Raw genomic sequence first — 17,317 nt, forward strand, 5'->3', positions numbered from 1 at the left:
CTCCTCCTGCGGTGACAGCGCTGATTCAATATTTCAAAATGATTTTGATTTAAGATACAAGTCAGATTTTAAAAGAAGGTGTTAATATGAAAAAAACTATCACTCATTAAAAGCGTCAAAAACATTGCTGGAGTTCATCATGATAACGCAGATCTAACGTATGATATGGAGTATTATTAAATGTGTGCGAGTCATCAAAAATATATAGTTCTTCTCACGTTTACTGCTGATTCCCTTCCAGTCTCCAGAATGTGCGTACCGGTACGCATGCCTCAGAGTTTGCTTACGGGTACACACACTTTCCCGTCAAGTTTGGTTTTTATAGATCACAACATTTGCGTGGAAAGTGGCGTACGCACGTTTCCAGCCCCGTTTTGTGCGTACGCAAGCTTTATAAATGAGGGCCCTGGGCTGCACGAGATTTCTGCCTAAAAGCCTATTAAGGCAGTTTTTTCTCGCCACTGTCGCTGTAAAGCTTGCCCCTGGGTGATGTTGGGACTTTGAAATTGTGTTGACTCTTGAAATTTTGAGCGTATTCTAGTCCTGCTCAATGTTAAGTGTCTTGAGATGACTTCTGTTGTTTGACACTATAAAATTGAATTGAATTGAATTTATCATGTAAGGTGACCTTGGGTGTTTGAAAGGCGCCAACAAATAAAATGTATTATTATTATTATTATTATTATTTATGCCAATAGCACACAAACATGCACCTTTGAAAAAAACAACTGTAAGGGCAAAATGTGCACCATGGACAAATTGTGAATTAAAAAATCGAATGGCTCAACGGAATACAGCTAAGAGTGGCTGATTCGAGTGGCTTAACGTGTGATAAAGAGAATTACTGCAAATTAAGAAATCAAACTGAATAGATGCAAAAAGAAAGAATATTACCAGAGTAAAATGAAAGACTCTAAAAATGACAGTAAAAAACTATGGAAAACATTGAATGAGATAATGGGAAGGTCTTCACACCAGACAAGTTAATTTATAGAAAATAACGGTGTTTTCTTAACAAAACCTGTTGAAATTGCAAATTATTTTAATAATTATTTTCTAAGCAAGGTTGATGGTCTCAGAAAAGGCTTAATGCCAAGCGATGGATCCTCCTCATGCACACTAATTGAGAAATGTATGATGAAGAATAAAATCTGTAAATTTGTCTTTGCGCAGACTGCTGTCCCTGACATAAATAAACTATTACTATCCCTACCAATTGAAAAACCTGCCGGGACAGACAACCTAGACGGTAAACTGCTACGACTTGCAGCTGCTCACATATCAGCTCCGATTTGTCACATCTTTAATAGATGTTTAAAGTGTAAGTTTGGCGGAAATTGAAAATAAAGCTATTTTCTGAATGAAAATACATCAACTAAGCCGTGGAGGAAGTAATTTTCGCTCATCACGCAGTTCAGAGCTAGCACGGGTGGGAGCTAGAGTCCAAAATCGCAAACAGTGGGTTAGCATGGGGCCAACAGCCACACGCTTTCAAAATCGCATTTTTAAACCACTAACATTGCTCAAAACAGCGCCAAACCTCGTCAGCAGCTTGCTCTGGGTGTCTACACATAAAACGAAGCACCAACAACTCAGTTCATGAACCCGAAGTTTATAACAGAAGACACTTAAGAACACTCACCAATTCTACCCCTGCCAGCTCCTCGCGAAGGATAGTCCGTAAGTGTCGATTACCGAACGCAGCTCCCGTGTTCCCGTGTGAGATCTCGCGTGACATGTATGTGCTTCAGATAAAGCTGCTGTCTTGAACTGATTGGAAGTGTATACAAACTATCCCGACGTTTTTACCCACCGTTATTAACTTATATTTGGCCAAACTGCCACTAATTTAAAAGTATACTCGTTTTATTCTGGGCGAAATCTTCAGTTTCACTTTCACTTTTGCATTGCGTTCGGTAATCGACACTTACGGACTATCCTTCGCGAGGAGCTGGCAGGGGTAGAATTGGTGAGTGTTCTTAACTGTCTTCTGTTATAAACTTCGGGTTCATGAACTGAGTTGTTGGTGCTTCGTTTTATGTGTAGACACCCAGAGCAAGCTGCTGACGAGGTTTGGCGCTGTTTTGAGCAATGTTAGTGGTTTAAAAATGCAATTTTGAAAGCGTGTGGCTGTTGGCCCCATGCTAACCCACTGTTTGCGATTTTGGACTCTAGCTCCCACCCGTGCTAGCTCTGAACTGCGTGATGAGCGAAAATTACTTCCTCCACGGCTTAGTTGATGTATTTTCATTCAAAAAATAGCTTTATTTTCAATTTCCGCCAAACTTACACTTTAACTAACGGGGTTTGTCCAAAGATTTGGAAAGAGGCTAAGATAATTCCAATACCAAAGGACAATAAATCTAGCTTTACAGGTGCAAACAGCCATCCAATAAGCATGCTTCCGGTTTTGAGCAGTTATTAGAAAAGATTTTTAAAAGAAAAGTTTTTAAGCAAATCCAAAATTACTTTATTATAAATAATTTGATCACAAGTGCACAGCATGCATACAGAGAGGGTCATTCAACCACCACCGCTCTAGCCCAGCTAACTGATGACTGGCTGAAACATATGGATAATAGGGAAATGGTAGGCACAGTTCTACTTGATTTCAGTGCTGCTTTTGATGTATTAGATCACAACATATTGATCACTAAATTAGACAGATATGGATTTAGCCATACAGCACTCTCTTGGATGATCAGTTATCTATCTGAGAGATCAGAGAGAGTCTTTTTCAATGGTAGCCTTTCGGACTCTAAGAAGATTAGCTGTGGAGTTCCACAAGGGAGCTGCCTTGGCCCTTTACTCTACTCTATTAACACAAACGATCTACCTCTTGCAATACAAAATTCCACTGTGGTTATGTACGCGGATGATACAACTCTGTACAGCACTGCTTCAACCATAAATGAACTAGAATCCATGGTGAATCAAGAACTAGAGAGAGTATCTAGCTGGGTGAAAAATAACAAACTGGTCCTAAACATCTCCAAGACAAAATGTATTCTTTTTGGCTCGAGAAGTATGCTTATTGGTGACCAACAGCTACATCTATCAATATCAGGTACGGCAATAGAGCAGGTCAAGAAAACTAAACTACTTGGTGTAATGCTGGACTAACAGTTGTCATGGTCTGATCACATTGATAGCACAGTGTCCAAAATAGGAAGAGGCCTATGGTCGATTAGAAAATGCTCTCATTATTTGTCATCCTCTATGATTAGTCAGGTAATACAGTCCTTGGTTTTCTGTCATCTGCAATACTGTTCTGTTATATGGTCTGCAGTAGCTAAGAAAGAAATACATAAATTGCAACTGGTTCAAAACAGAGCTGCTAGACTGGCACTTCACTGCTCAACACGTACAAATATAGCTGATATGCACTTCCGACTTTCCTGGTTCACAGTTGAAGTTAAACTCAGCTACGACATTCTGATCTTTTTTAGAAACATCATATTCAATCAGACAACTGCATATTTTTTTAACCAATTATTGTAGACTAGAGACAGACATAATACACCAGAAATGCCAGCTCTGGTTACCTGATACTTCCAACTCCGAGAACTAATCTACTCAAACACTCTGTGATCTATCGTTCAATAATGTCCTGGAACTCTTTACCTCCTCACATATCTCACTCACAAAACAAATTAACTTTTAAAAAACTACTCAAGGCTCACCTAATGCAGCTGACCATATGACCGGGAATTCATTATTGGTATTACAATTAGGATTATTATGATAGTAGTGAAAGAAAAGATATTACAAATGTAGGGCATTAATATATGATATGTATTGTGACAGCCGGCCACGGAGGAGCCTAAAAGGAGAGGTACTAAACCACCAGTATGTGCCATTTCCGGTATTTACACTCCGGCCCCGAGAGGGAGCCCATGGGACACAGTCAGCTAGACCTCCAATCAAGTGCATGCCCAAAGATGGAGTTCCTGTGACATCACTACAATCAGCCAGATGGAAAACACCTGAACCTCGTTGGAGAAACTCGATGGCAGCCAATCACCGCCCAGATTACACGACACAAAAGGGGAAGTGAAACACACACACAGGAGAGTACCTTCGGGGAAATCAAATGGTGGAGTTAGTCGAGAACATAAGAGTTAAAGTGCTGTGTATGATCGTTGTTTGTAGGAGAAGTCTGCTGTGTGCCACTGCCCTGGAACGTCTGAGAACCCGCTTCGTGTATGACCCTTGCCTGCCTGACTACCCCCCCGCCTGCCTCGCCCTGATCTACCTGAGAATCCGCCCCGGTGTACTAGACCCTGCTTCTGGACAACGACGATTCTACTGGATTACGGACTTAACACTGCTGCTAACCTTCACCTCTCACGCCCACAAACTGTCAATAAACTTTTGTATTTCATTTGGTTTTGTTGTGGACAGTGCATATATTATTTTCAGTCTGGTGACCACTCTAACCACTCCTGAATGCGTCACAGTATGAATTATGATGTTTTTGATATATTGTGGTAGTATGCATGTTTAAATTGATGTGTGTGTGTGTACATGTGTATTGTTGTTGTTATTGTTGTTTTTATTATAAGTGTTTATTATGTGAAGTGTAGTTATGATTGGAATGTATGACTGTATGAATTAATGTTTGGGTATATCATTGATGTTACACTGTACTATGTACCCTATGGACCCCAGGAAGATTAGTGGTCGCCAAGGCGGCAGCTAATGGGGATCCATCTAATAACAAATAAACAAATAAACACGTCCAACCTTCTTCCCCCCACTTTCAACATCTTTCAAATTTCCAGGCTGGAGACATCTCAGCCCAAACTCTGGGGTTCAGTTACTTCCAAAGCCCATGTGTGTAGCATTACAAGGTTTATGAGTAGACATCCGTGAGTTTTAAACAAGCAATGCACATTGCATTTCCACCACCATGTACAGATAACCATGGAAGCAGCTGTTAAACTGAAGGCTGTGGTAAAAGCAGGAGGATGTGTTGCTCAGTGAAGACAGACGTATCTTGACTTCAGTCATACCTGCTTTGAGAGCTCGGCCAGCTCCGTTTAAGCCCGAGGCAGAGCGGCTGACAGAAACCAGCAGCGGGGATTTCTGTGTGGACACTCACTGCTTTTCATCTCCTCCTCCTCCTCTAATCTCCTTCTCTCCACATATTAGACATTTTTCTTCACCAAGCACATCTATTCTATTTGTATGGGCATTTGCACATATATTGCAGTGACTGCAGCATGACAGCAGCTAATTTGTTTTCATCCTCACCCACTTTATTTATCCATCATTTTGCTTTCTTCACATTCTGCTCTTGTTTTTTTAATGATTGGAACAGTGAATAAAGACCTACCGACTTTACAGGAACACAGTTGTTCCTTCAGCTCTGTCTTTACCTGTTTAATCTGTTTGATATCCTGATAGATCCTTTAAACTCATGGTGTAGACCCTTCTGTCTGCTAATAGGGGTATATCATAATATTAGGAGCGATAATAATAGGAGTAGCAGTGGGGGCGGAGCTTAGCAAAGTGTTAATTGCATTGTGCTCACTCAGCAGGAAACGGCTGCAGTGCTTTAAGCCTGGGTGTCTGCGGTGACCTCCTGGTCCTCACACTTCATCAAGTTACAGAATGCTCTTTAAATTAAACGAGGTGTCCACAAAGGAAACGTAACGCTTCATTTAGTTTATATTACCAATGACACCAGACGGAGATATTTAGATGAACTGTGGGATACTTTAAGTCCACTATATAGGGTATAATAATTCTCACAGCATGACAAGCGGCCAAGTCGCTATACAGTCGATCATATAGCGAGTAGAGAGTAGTTTTGAACTCTACTGAGAAAAAGAGAGCAATGTCAGGAACAGACTTCAGTCCTCAGCAACGTGACCTCAGGTAGGACAAACACACAGCACTGCCCACATGGTGCTCAAAGTCAAATCCTGTCATCAGGATTTAAGCACTCTGCTGTCTTTAACTGCTGCAACATCACTCTGGTGACGCAGCCGCCAAGGAACCAGCGACGGCTTTAAGGTCTCAGAATTGCAGATTCCGGTAGTGATGTGCGATACCACTGACTTCCTTTCCAATCCGATACCAAGTCAACTTCAGGCTGGTATCGACGCTACTGATCTGATATCGATATTTTGTACAACATTTTAATGTGTTATAGCTTCCCTAATGAATAGAAGACTACTTGTTCTTATTGTTTAATTATGAAGAATGATCATACAAGAAAAACAACTGAAAAGTTGCATGTTAATTGACAGCATCTGAACATGAATCTTAAAATGCTTGTCTGAACTTTTGAACACAAACATTCAACATTGACACATTTTTTTTTGTTTAGTAACTGAACATTTTTAAACAATTCGGAAGAAAAAGGGACTACTACTACCAACTGGGTTCCATTTAGACGAGATCCTGATAGCATAATTACTTTCCACTGTGTTCCTGATAAACTACTCATTTACCCCAAATTACTTAAATGTCGATATTTTTAATATGAGAATCGATACATTTCTGGTATCGAAAGTATCAATATTTTAGTATTGATCCGCACACCACTAATTAATTACAGGACAGAAATCCAGAGGGACAGATACTGTCTAAATTGGACAGAATTCCTGTTGAACATTCAGTGCCAATGCATAAATGACAAACTACTTCCTGCATCGGCACAAGGTTGACATCGGGCTTTAGGCGCAGAATCTTGCCAAACATGACGGGTACAGAGAGTGGACAGCCCTGCCAGCTCCACAAACACATTTGCAATGCTTGTGATAGATCACATAACAACCTAATCATTCTTTTACTGCACATTAAAGGTACGGTCTTGGGCAGCTCATATTTTTCTGGCCAACATTTTGGACATTTTTCTGGACTTGAAAGCTGCATCAAAACATCAGACTACATTGTGAGGAATCCCTCTCGCTCAGTTCATATGCTGGGTCATATCCTCCATGACATTGCTGTCATAGACGATCGCTTAAAGTAAAAGAATTTCCTTGCCCAGAAGCTAAATAGTTAATGTGTCTGAGCGTGGGGGCCTCAGATGGATTAATGGCCCGAGCTACCGAGTGGGGATAAATGACGATCCTCTGCTGGGATCTGCTCGGGTTTTTTTCTCCCCCATTCAGCAAACGCTGACATTGACGTACACTAAGCTCCTGCCAAGAGACGTGAGCCGCCGCAGCAACGCTAACAGGATAGACTCGGCTGAAGGCCATCAAAAAAAGCATGTTATTGTATATTCAAAAAGATCTTACTCATTGCACCACCCTTCATTAGATTTAAATGATCCAAAAGGCCATCATTGACTTGACTCATCCTCATTGATTTCTATAGCCTACGCTACTGCAAACCCCATTTTGAGCAGTTCACAAGTTTGACTAAATGACCAAACTAGAACACTGTGGTATTGTCCTACTCCCTTTTAATTCGTCATTCATTTCTTATTTTGCTCTTTCAAAAATCAACTCCCTAAAATGATAATAATGTAACGATATAACATCTTCCTGAACTGAATTCAGGTCTTAAAAGCAGATTATGTACGTTCCTGTAGTGGAGAGCAGTGTTTCAGGATTGATCAGGTAAATGCATCGTCCATAATCTAAATCTGAATACATTTTCATATATGACCACTAAATGATTTGCCAAATGTTAACAATCATTGTAAGATGAGTGGAAGAAGTTCTACCTGCCACTTGGTTTGACCCCCAACTAAAGCATGTATGGAACAAACAAACAGGCTTCATGCAGTAACTGTATGTAGCCCGGAATGGAGCCTGGTGTTTTGGCTTTCCACGGTTAATGACTGCACACGACATGACAACAGCAGTGGAAGCGAGTGCATGCTAAGTTCACCACGATGGAATGTTATTTGCACAGACAGTTCTGATCTTTAATGAAATGGGTAACTAGAAGAAAGAACCTGGTATTGATCATATTGACGCTAGAATTGATCTTCAACGAGAGAGAAACGAGACATTGTATCGGAAGTGTCAACATTTGGGGATCGAAGCACTCAACCCTAATGGTTGGGGACTGAAGCTGCTTCCATATATGTCACCTGACTCAGGTTCAGCCAATAGCAAAATTCAATGTCAATTGTCACTATGTATATTTACAACATAATATGTAGAATGTAAATACTTTACACTTAAATGTCACGATTTGGACCTGTTCAACGTGATTCATGAATGGGTTTCAGCTGAACAAAATGGTTTGGAGGTGTAGTTCCTCTTTAAAGGGGCAGACTACCAGGAAACAGTAGGACAGGAGCACTCCGATGATGGACATCTAGGAGGAGAAGGGTTAGCTGTCTGTCGATGATACAAGAATTCAATGATTGTGATTCCCTTTCTACTCCATGGCGAATTGAAAAATGGGAATAAAAAATATTTGGTCACAAAAAAGAAACAAATTGTGACACTAAAACGGGGGGGAAAGGTGTGAACATTTGTTATGAATCCGAAGTAATACGGGCTGGGGAACGAAAATGAAATCCTGCTGCTGCTGCCTCACATTAAAAGCTTCCCATTGGCAAACCAGCAGGAGGCCTTTATGATGAAGTAGCGGAAGGTACTGTATTCATCATTGAGTAAGCCCAGGTTTGTTAGCTGTTATCCTGGATGTGAGATGGAGAGCTGCAGATAGAGTTCCTTCAAAGCAGCACATCTCTGACATGTCAGCGAGGTAAACAACACACCTCGCGGTGCGTTAAATGGATCCAACTCACTGTGCCACTGTGGCTTCAGTGCTTTGTGGCTGCTTGTGGCTCAGCTTGGGGTGAGGATCCACCACAAGTCAAAATGGCCCAATTGGAAAGGGGCCAAAGGACACAAGTTCCCGTCGTGGTAGATCCATGTGGGAAATGGATTCATGTTGACTGCTGGTCATCCCCATGATGGAAATGCTGCATTGCATTTATATGGGAACAACATATTGCTTCGATTGGACCAAACTTAAATAATGTGGCATTTTGGGAAACATGAGGGCCTGTGTCCACATAGCTGTTGTTTACTTCTCAATGAGCAAAAATGGTATGCAGCCGCCTCGAGGTAAATTATGAAGCAGCATCCTCCGCTGCTGATGGTGAACAAAAACAATAGATAGCCCAAATAGATAAGAAAAGTGTTAACAGTGGGGATGGTGTTCAAAGATACTGTTGCCGTGGAAACATTAAAAAAGCACTTGGAGTTGTTTTTTGATGAAACACTGGGATGAAGTGCTCCTCAGGGCCCTGCAGACGCTCCTCTGCCAGGAAAACACACCACGTGGACACAGAGCCTGGATGAAATTTGGATATACAACTTATCATATTTGATTTTACACTTTCCAACAGTAACTTTAACAGACTCAACTAACGGCCCTTATCATTAGTGCCATTAGTTGAGTGTATATCTCTGCGATATAGACATTAGGGCCCAAAGTCTATAACCCGCTGAAGACACACACTGTAGTCACATCCACGAGCCTGAACTAAACACACTATGTGAACTTGTTACCGTCATGCACACCTTTGATCAATGATGGATTCTTCTCTTTACTAGTCAAAATAGCAACATCATTGATAAATGGTGAGACCAGCCCAGGACATCTATCCTATACAGGGAAACTACACTCCCAACTAGGTTTCTAGGGAAACCAAACCAAACGGTCGCACCTTCACACAGTTTGAGTTAACCAACAAAACAAAATAAAACATGCTTGTTTCCCTTGAAAAGTAGTTCACAATGCAGATTGTGTCTGTGTGTGTGTGTGTGTGTGTGTGTTTACGGAGACCAGGCTGCTCTATCACCTCATTAGTAATGTTTGTCCTTCTCCTTTCCCGCAACTGCAGAGCTAGGTGCAGGAAATGACTCACTTTTGGTCCAAGAGGAACGGAGGCAGAATGATTGGCTCGGTGGATCAGTGAGCTTCAGTCTAAAGCACCGTGATGAATGAGCTAGTAGTTTGCACACGGCTCACGTGGGTTTCTTTACATTCATATATTCCTGAGCTTAAAGGACTTTGAGGGTGGGTTTGTATGTTAAAATGACAAATTGTGGCCAACCGTTTTTATAAGTGATTTTATAAATGGTTTTTTTTGGACAAAGTCATGACATTGTTGAGGAAATGCAGCAGAATGAAAGTTGTCACTGATGCATTTTTGAATGCTCTATCCATAGAAACAAAACAGGATATTCTCAAACAAATCAATGTAGCAGGAGGGCCAGAGCTATTTTTATGTGTGGAGTTAGTGAGCAAGCTTGCTGTTATGTGTGGTTACCTGGAAGCCCTGCAGGGGCGTTATAGCACATCGTTAGGGAGTGTGTGTGTGTGTGTGAATCCACTTCCTGTATCCTGAAGCTAATTGGGAAAGTGCCATGGTATAAGAGTGGAACTGAGAGGGAACACTTGCTCTCTTTTTTGATTTTTTTTTTGTTTTTTTGTTTTTGCCCTCCCCCCCATGTCTTTAGACGTGCTGGCTTTTATTATCTTAGTTTGGGGCCGGAGATTGCTGGAAGTTCAGGTCTTTTGGGTGTTTTAGGGTGCAGAGCTGGGTTGGTACGGTCCACTTTGAGTTTGGGCCAGTAACTTCCCCATCTTTTGTTTCTCTAATTTGTACTTTTGAGTATGTTTTGTCTTTTTCTTGATGCTCATCAATAAAATAGCTTGTTTTTCGGTACAAAAGAGTTTGACGATCTTCATGTGTTCCGGTCTCCATCTGAGCCGTTTATTGTTTAGGGAGGCTGTAACACGAGCTAACTAGTGGACAGCTGGCTTGTTCGCTAACTTGTTAATTCCGTCATTCTTTAGCCGATTACAGAGAATGCTAACTAGCTAACTAGCTAGCGATCCAGACAGCTGCGTCCTCTCTTCCTGGTGAGCTGTGGCATCACAGCCCCCTGACGTGTGTTGTCACCATGACAACTAACAACAAATGCAATTGTCAAATGACCACTGAAAACATGTCAATGTCGGTTCTATTCCTACCATATTTCTATGGTTTCAGCAAATCTATTTTACAAATACATTTGCTGGATGATTTTCATTTGCGCTCAAATGAGCAGAAAACGATGAAGTTAGAAAATCTTTTGCAGCATTTCTGTGACCTGTCAAGTGTTAGCTGGAATTATTGGCACGGAACATTTGACCACCACGAGCAGAAATGACAGGTCCATTCTGTTTCAGGTGCAGCGACGTGTAATCTTACCGGCACAGGAAGCCTTCCGAGTGCTGCCGTGGACTGCTGCCGTCGGTGGCTGAGAGATTAAGAAGCGGCTACGCGGCTCTCTTTGCCTGTGGGAGAAGAAAGCAGCAGTAGGTGTGATATCTGATGTAAATGTGAGACCCACCAAAGGGAAGCAGTGGAGCATTGATATTCAGCTTGAGGTCCAGCAGTGCCCCGTTCTCCACACCTTGATGTCGACCTTACGACCTCACAGTGAAAATCATTTGGCAGCTCCTCTGACCTCTAGCAGTATGCACATAGAACAACACACACACACACACACACACACACACACACACACACACTGACGAACAACTGAGGTAGCTTTTCCACTCTCCAACTTCCTGCTGCCTCCATTTCGATGCAGTATAGAGTAGAGAGACAGCGAGATGAACCCTGACAGCATGTGTGTCCGTTTTTATGACTTCCATCAAAGAGCCAAACATGACCTACAGTGCCAGATATGTAGAACGATCATATCATACAGTGCTTTCTCCAAATTACACTCATTCCCTCAACTATGAGCTTAAATATCAGTCAAAGGCAAGCAGCTGTATTATCTGCTGCAGCCAGTATCTCCTTTGAATTAAGCTACATTTTCATCAGAATTTCTTTATTTGAGTGTAATACTGGAGCACATCTGGCATATAACAGAATACATCGGAGAAGGAAGAATGGGGTTTGGATTTAGTGCAAGCCATTTAAATTGACCTGGGAAACGACATGTGCACTCAGATACAGTCCTCCAACAAACCATGTTAGAAATGTGTTTTTTAATAATCAAATAAACATTAACAGAATACACTACAATGCACCTGCGTACACACAGTGCCAGAAATGGTCATTCCAGACTTTTTGATTTGATATGATATACTTTTTGTTGCAATTTAACAATAGAGTGCCGCCTTTCTATTTCCGGTACATGGAACCTCAATATGAATTTCTGATGCATGTATTCCTACGCCGAGATCAAAATTATTATAATTATTATTTTACAATTAGTTTGAATTGTGCCATGAATTTCACATATGTTGTTTGTGGTTTTTAAAGATAATTTTTCACAGAAAAAAAAACTATGATTTATGGCTAGGAGTTTGATAATGGTAGGTTGTGTGAGGCCGCTGCTCTCAACGTGATTGATATCTGTCAGTTTGAGTCAGTGATTCCTCGTCTTCTCATCGGACGGTAACCGGAAGCATCAACAGCCGTACCTGCTGGAATGGAACATTCAGGAATAAAACACACCGGCATCTTCGTTTGATCGGCACTGAATCGCTGTGAGAGAGGGTGATGACGTGACGTCACATATGCGACATGCAGTCTTTCTCATTGTGTTTTCTCTGCAGCCTTAAACTGAACAATTGCACAATAAACGGTCAAACTCTTGACGTGAAAAATTATAATTTAAATCCACAAACATATAATGACTGGGACCAGCTAAGAATTATTTTAGCTGCATTGAGATCCATTCATTTGTTACAATCTCAGAGGTCCCATGGGAGTCTAGCGGAGGGGGCGGGACTTTGCCACTCTATACGTAAATCAATATTTTTTCAATGGCTTTGTACTTGGTATTATTAGAAAGAAAGAAAAAAGACAATTTAACTTAAAGCTGTAGTCTACGATTTGAAAGATTTGTCAATTGAGCCAAAATTGATCTAATAGTCTGCATGGCTACTATTGCGGTACTGCAGTAGGGGTGAGAGAGAAATCCGACCGGCACCCGCTGCATTTATACCCATAATGTGTCATCATTCGTGGCCGTAATAAACACTATTACTGCTTTGTACATGTTGTGGAAGTCCCAAACACACCGGGAAACTAAACGGCGTCCTGCCTGAGTTCATCCTTTACCCGGAGGGAATGTTCCCATTCATTGTCTATGTAAGAAGCCGTGTAATGCCATCGCATTGCGGCGAGTTTTGAGAGACGGCGCCGCCCGCAAACTCTCGATAATCTTTTAAACTGACCGACGGATTCAGCAACTGCATAGCTTATTTCTCGCCTAAAATGTTTTCAGAAACACATTTCGCTGAACTATTTTCGTAAAATAAGAGGGAGGTGGGAGACTGCGAGGGAAGAACGATACAAGCTCAGAGGAGCACAGAGGGGAGGGGTGTGTGTGGGGGGGATGCTTTTTTCAAACCTTTCAAATTGTAGACTAGAGCTTTAAAAGGTAAATCAGATGACACATACCATTAAAAATGTATTTCTTACAAATGCAAATATAAGTACTATTAAATACAACAATTTATATGGAAATGTGTTTATTACTGAATTAGCAGAGCTTTGGTAGCTGCTATTCTTCAATAAAACAGGTCTCCTAATTGTGCAGTCAGAGTCAGCAGCAAAAATAACAGGGGATCCATCCATCCATTGTCTACAACTTATCCTGTATTCAGGGTCACGGGGGGGCTGGAGTCGATCCCAGCTGTCATTGGGCGAAGGCAGGGTACACCCTGGACAGGTCGCCAGTCCATCACAGGACTGACATATAGAGACAAACAACCATTCACGCTCACACCTATGGGCAATTTAGAGTCATAATTTAACCTATCCCTATCCTGCATGTCTTTGGACTGTGGGAGGAAGTCGGAGATTCGGAGAGAACCCACGCTTACATGGGGAGAACATGCAAACTCCACACAGAAGGAACCCATCCATCCATCCATCCATCCATCCATTGTCTACCGCTTATGAGTATTGTGAAAATGTAAGGCCTTTAAAGCGATGATACAATTATAATATACTGTACATCACATTCGGGGGGACGGACGTAATTTTTTTATTTTATTTCCTACAGTTTACACAGGTAATCTATGCATTTTAAAACCAGTATTTCATGCATGATATTCATAATATCAGAATATCTTGCCTCAAGTTTGCCCTTGTCAAAAGTTAATTATAAAGGTGAATTAAACTAATACGTTTCTAGAGTAAAATATCAGCATAGGATACACCCCCCTACATTTTCTATTAATATCACTTTATTGTTGTTATTTCTAGGGATGCCCCGAGTATTTCACGTCACAGCTGACATTGTTCCTGCTCTGCTGCCTACCTGATGTCGCTGCCGTAAAGTTGGCGTGGTAGTATCAGAGCACCTTTATGATCATGAGTACAAGTACACGCGTACAGTATCGGACCAATACCCGATGCCGGGGGCATCCCTACTGATTTCTTTGAAAAGGAATCAACATCAAATGAGTAGCTTGTGAGTATTCAGTCAGGGAACATCGACTGCTCTCTCTCCGACTAACAGAAGTCATTCTAATTCTGTTCTATCTGCTCACACATCTTTATCAGGATTGGCTGCCTGAAGTTCTCCCAACCTTTACAGTTATAGCATGTTGGAAACTCACCAACTTATAATTTAATACTATAAGGTCATTGTATATCTTAACCTTTGGGTTTTTCTTGAACCTGGCTACAGGTGAATGTCCTATTTTCCACTCATCCATAAACATCACTTGACCAAAGTCCAACACCTGACCAGTACGTTCGCTCTGCCAGAGGGTTTAACCTGAAGGAAGGAGAGTATAGCTGATGACTCAGAATGACCAAAGAAATTATCCTGCTGTATTGAACCAACTATCCCTCAGCCCCCCACTGAACAATGCTGAAATATACTGGTTCAACCTACTTGTTGACCCTTGGCCTTGTTTTCCAATTCAAATTACATTTTTGTTGAATAAGTTATATGCATTTCAGAAACCACTAGCCAGGAGACATTTCACATTTAAGAATTATTGCAAGTGTTATTGACATAAAATATATATTTTTTACATACGGCTGAAGCTGGACAGGTATAACGTTTCCATACATTTATATATCACTAATCTTTGTTTTGCTTTAAAAGGTCCTCTATTATACTGATTTTCATCAATTCCACACAGCTGTCAGATGTCCATATGCATTGCCCCAAACCCATCTGTGTTCCTGAATTTCAGCTGTCTAAAAGTTGCTCAAATGAGCCTACTTGGAGAGACGGAGACGATGCTGCTTACACTTGCGGTAGCATGCGCGAATGTTTACTAGGGTTGCACATCTCTTTGTGATAAACGGTTCGATATGCATCTAGATACACAGGTTACGATTTGATTCAAAAACGATATCCTTTTATTACAGACCGATTCGATTCTAATCGATTCCATACAGTGTAAGAATGATACGATTCGATTCTACGGTTAATATTTGTTGTAGATATTTTATAAAATAAAGAAGCCTATTCTATGAAAGTGACAGTACAATAGTTTCTTTTCAAATATGTAAAATACCACAAATCCCCAAACATTGTGGCTGTATGGCACTGGCAAAAAAAACAAAAAAAAACAGAGCAACAAAATCACATGTCAATGTATTTATTTTTAGACATGGACCAAAAAAAAGTCTGGCTGAATCGTTGGATGGTGGTCACAGGACAGTGTCGTGGACGCTACCCGTACTGCGGCCGCCTCTTGTGGCGCAAGTTGAGACACAAGCGATTGACATTCAAAGCCATCCGTCTCTAATGTACAGTCGTGGAGTTCCTGCGGTCACACGGCAGCGTCGCAGCCGCCTACCTGTGCTGCGCCCGCCTCTCCACCTCCTCCATGTTCCGTGTTGTCCCTTGTTTATAACTCATACAAGCTAGCCAGCTACGGCGTTTTGCGGGCAGCTTCAGCTCTCGCGTTGTTTTAGAGACGCTGGTGTAATGCCGCCAACCGCTTCAAAGTCTTGCGATACCCGATCCATGACTCTATAACCGATTCATCTAGGAATTCATTGATAATTCGTATCGATTGAGGAGGCTGCTACCGATGCAGCCGTATCTCTCACTTGTTGAACCGAATATCCGGTCGCATCGGTTTATCGTTTACAACCCTAATGTTTACGTGGCTGTATCGCTATGGCTCGCCTATGTGGCTCAGGAGAAGTTGCTGGGTCCCGTATGGTTGGGACAGATCCTTTTATGAGGGTCAGTGTCGAGGCAAAGCCAGCTTTGTACTGACCCTCGTTACTGAAGCAGTCCGATGTGAAGTGGTTAGCACACACATACAAGCTAACACCAACCATAGCCGGCACATTGTCATTAAAAATGAAATGCAACCACCGTCTCTTCTGTTCCTCTTTAGCTGGGACCGAATATAAGCACTCATGTTGATTTGTACAACCAACAACAGAGCAATCTGCGTGTCTAGCTGAGTTATCTTTGATCAGGTTTTTGACCTGTCCTTTGACTCCCATATTAAACAAACTACAAGGACAGCCTACTTTCACCTGCGTAACATTAATAAAATTAGGCCAATGCTGTCTCAAAAAGATGCAGAAAAACTTGCCCATGCATTTTTTACCTCAAGGCTCGACTATTGTAATTCCTTATTATCAGGCTGCTCTAATATTACTTGTAGTTCCTAAAGTCTCCAAAATTAGAACAGGGGCCAGAGCTTTCAGCCATCAAGCTCCTCTTCTGTGGAACCGTCTTCCGGTTCTGGTTCGGGAGGCAGACACTGTTCCCACATTTAAGAGTAGGCTTAAAACCTTTCTCTTTGACACCGCTTATAGCTAGGGCTGGCTCAGATTTGCCTTGAACCAGCTCTTAGTTAAGCTGCTAGAGGCCTAGACTGCCGGGGGATTTATTTATACTGACACACTGAGCTTCTCTCGCTCTCTCTGTGTATGTTCCCTGGAGTCCCTGTGCTTTCTCATCTAGCAGGTCTCCCTGGACCGTGGTGGAACCCGATTCGGACTGCACCGATGCTGTGGTCTTGTGGTCTTGTTTTGATCGCCAGTATTTTTAAAGGTGACTATTGATTAAAGAAATTGACTAAAATCAGCATCTCTACTGTTACTAACTTGACTCCTCCTGGGATTACTCCTGGGAGTCTGGCTATGCTTTCTGGTCCAGCAGAGTCCGCTGAGGTCCTGACCGATGCAGACTGCTAACTGGGGTGATGCTGGAAACACCATATTGTAGCTCCACCTACTGCTGTGTGACTGAGATCCATCTCAGCTTGGCTGTGCCTGCTGCCATGGACTACTACTGTTGATAATATCTCTTCTGTTAATACCACCACAAATGTTAATGCTACTACTACTATACTAGTGATGTCCAAATGAAGCTTCGTGAAG

General features: G+C 41.7%; 1 protein-coding gene across 2 annotated transcripts in view; it reads right to left on the reverse strand.

Moving 5' to 3' along the window:
* fhit (fragile histidine triad diadenosine triphosphatase) overlaps positions 1-17,317 on the reverse strand; it is a 533,523-nt gene that overhangs the window by 492,454 nt on the left and 23,752 nt on the right. For both annotated transcript variants that reach the window (XM_084025971.1, XM_084025972.1), the window contains exon 2: positions 11,189-11,274. The gene's annotated coding sequence lies outside the window, so the exon portion shown is untranslated. The remainder of the gene's footprint in view (positions 1-11,188; positions 11,275-17,317) is intronic.

This window comes from Eutrigla gurnardus (assembly GCF_963514095.1).
Source record: "Eutrigla gurnardus genome assembly, chromosome: 2".
Classification (NCBI taxonomy): domain Eukaryota; kingdom Metazoa; phylum Chordata; class Actinopteri; order Perciformes; family Triglidae; genus Eutrigla; species Eutrigla gurnardus.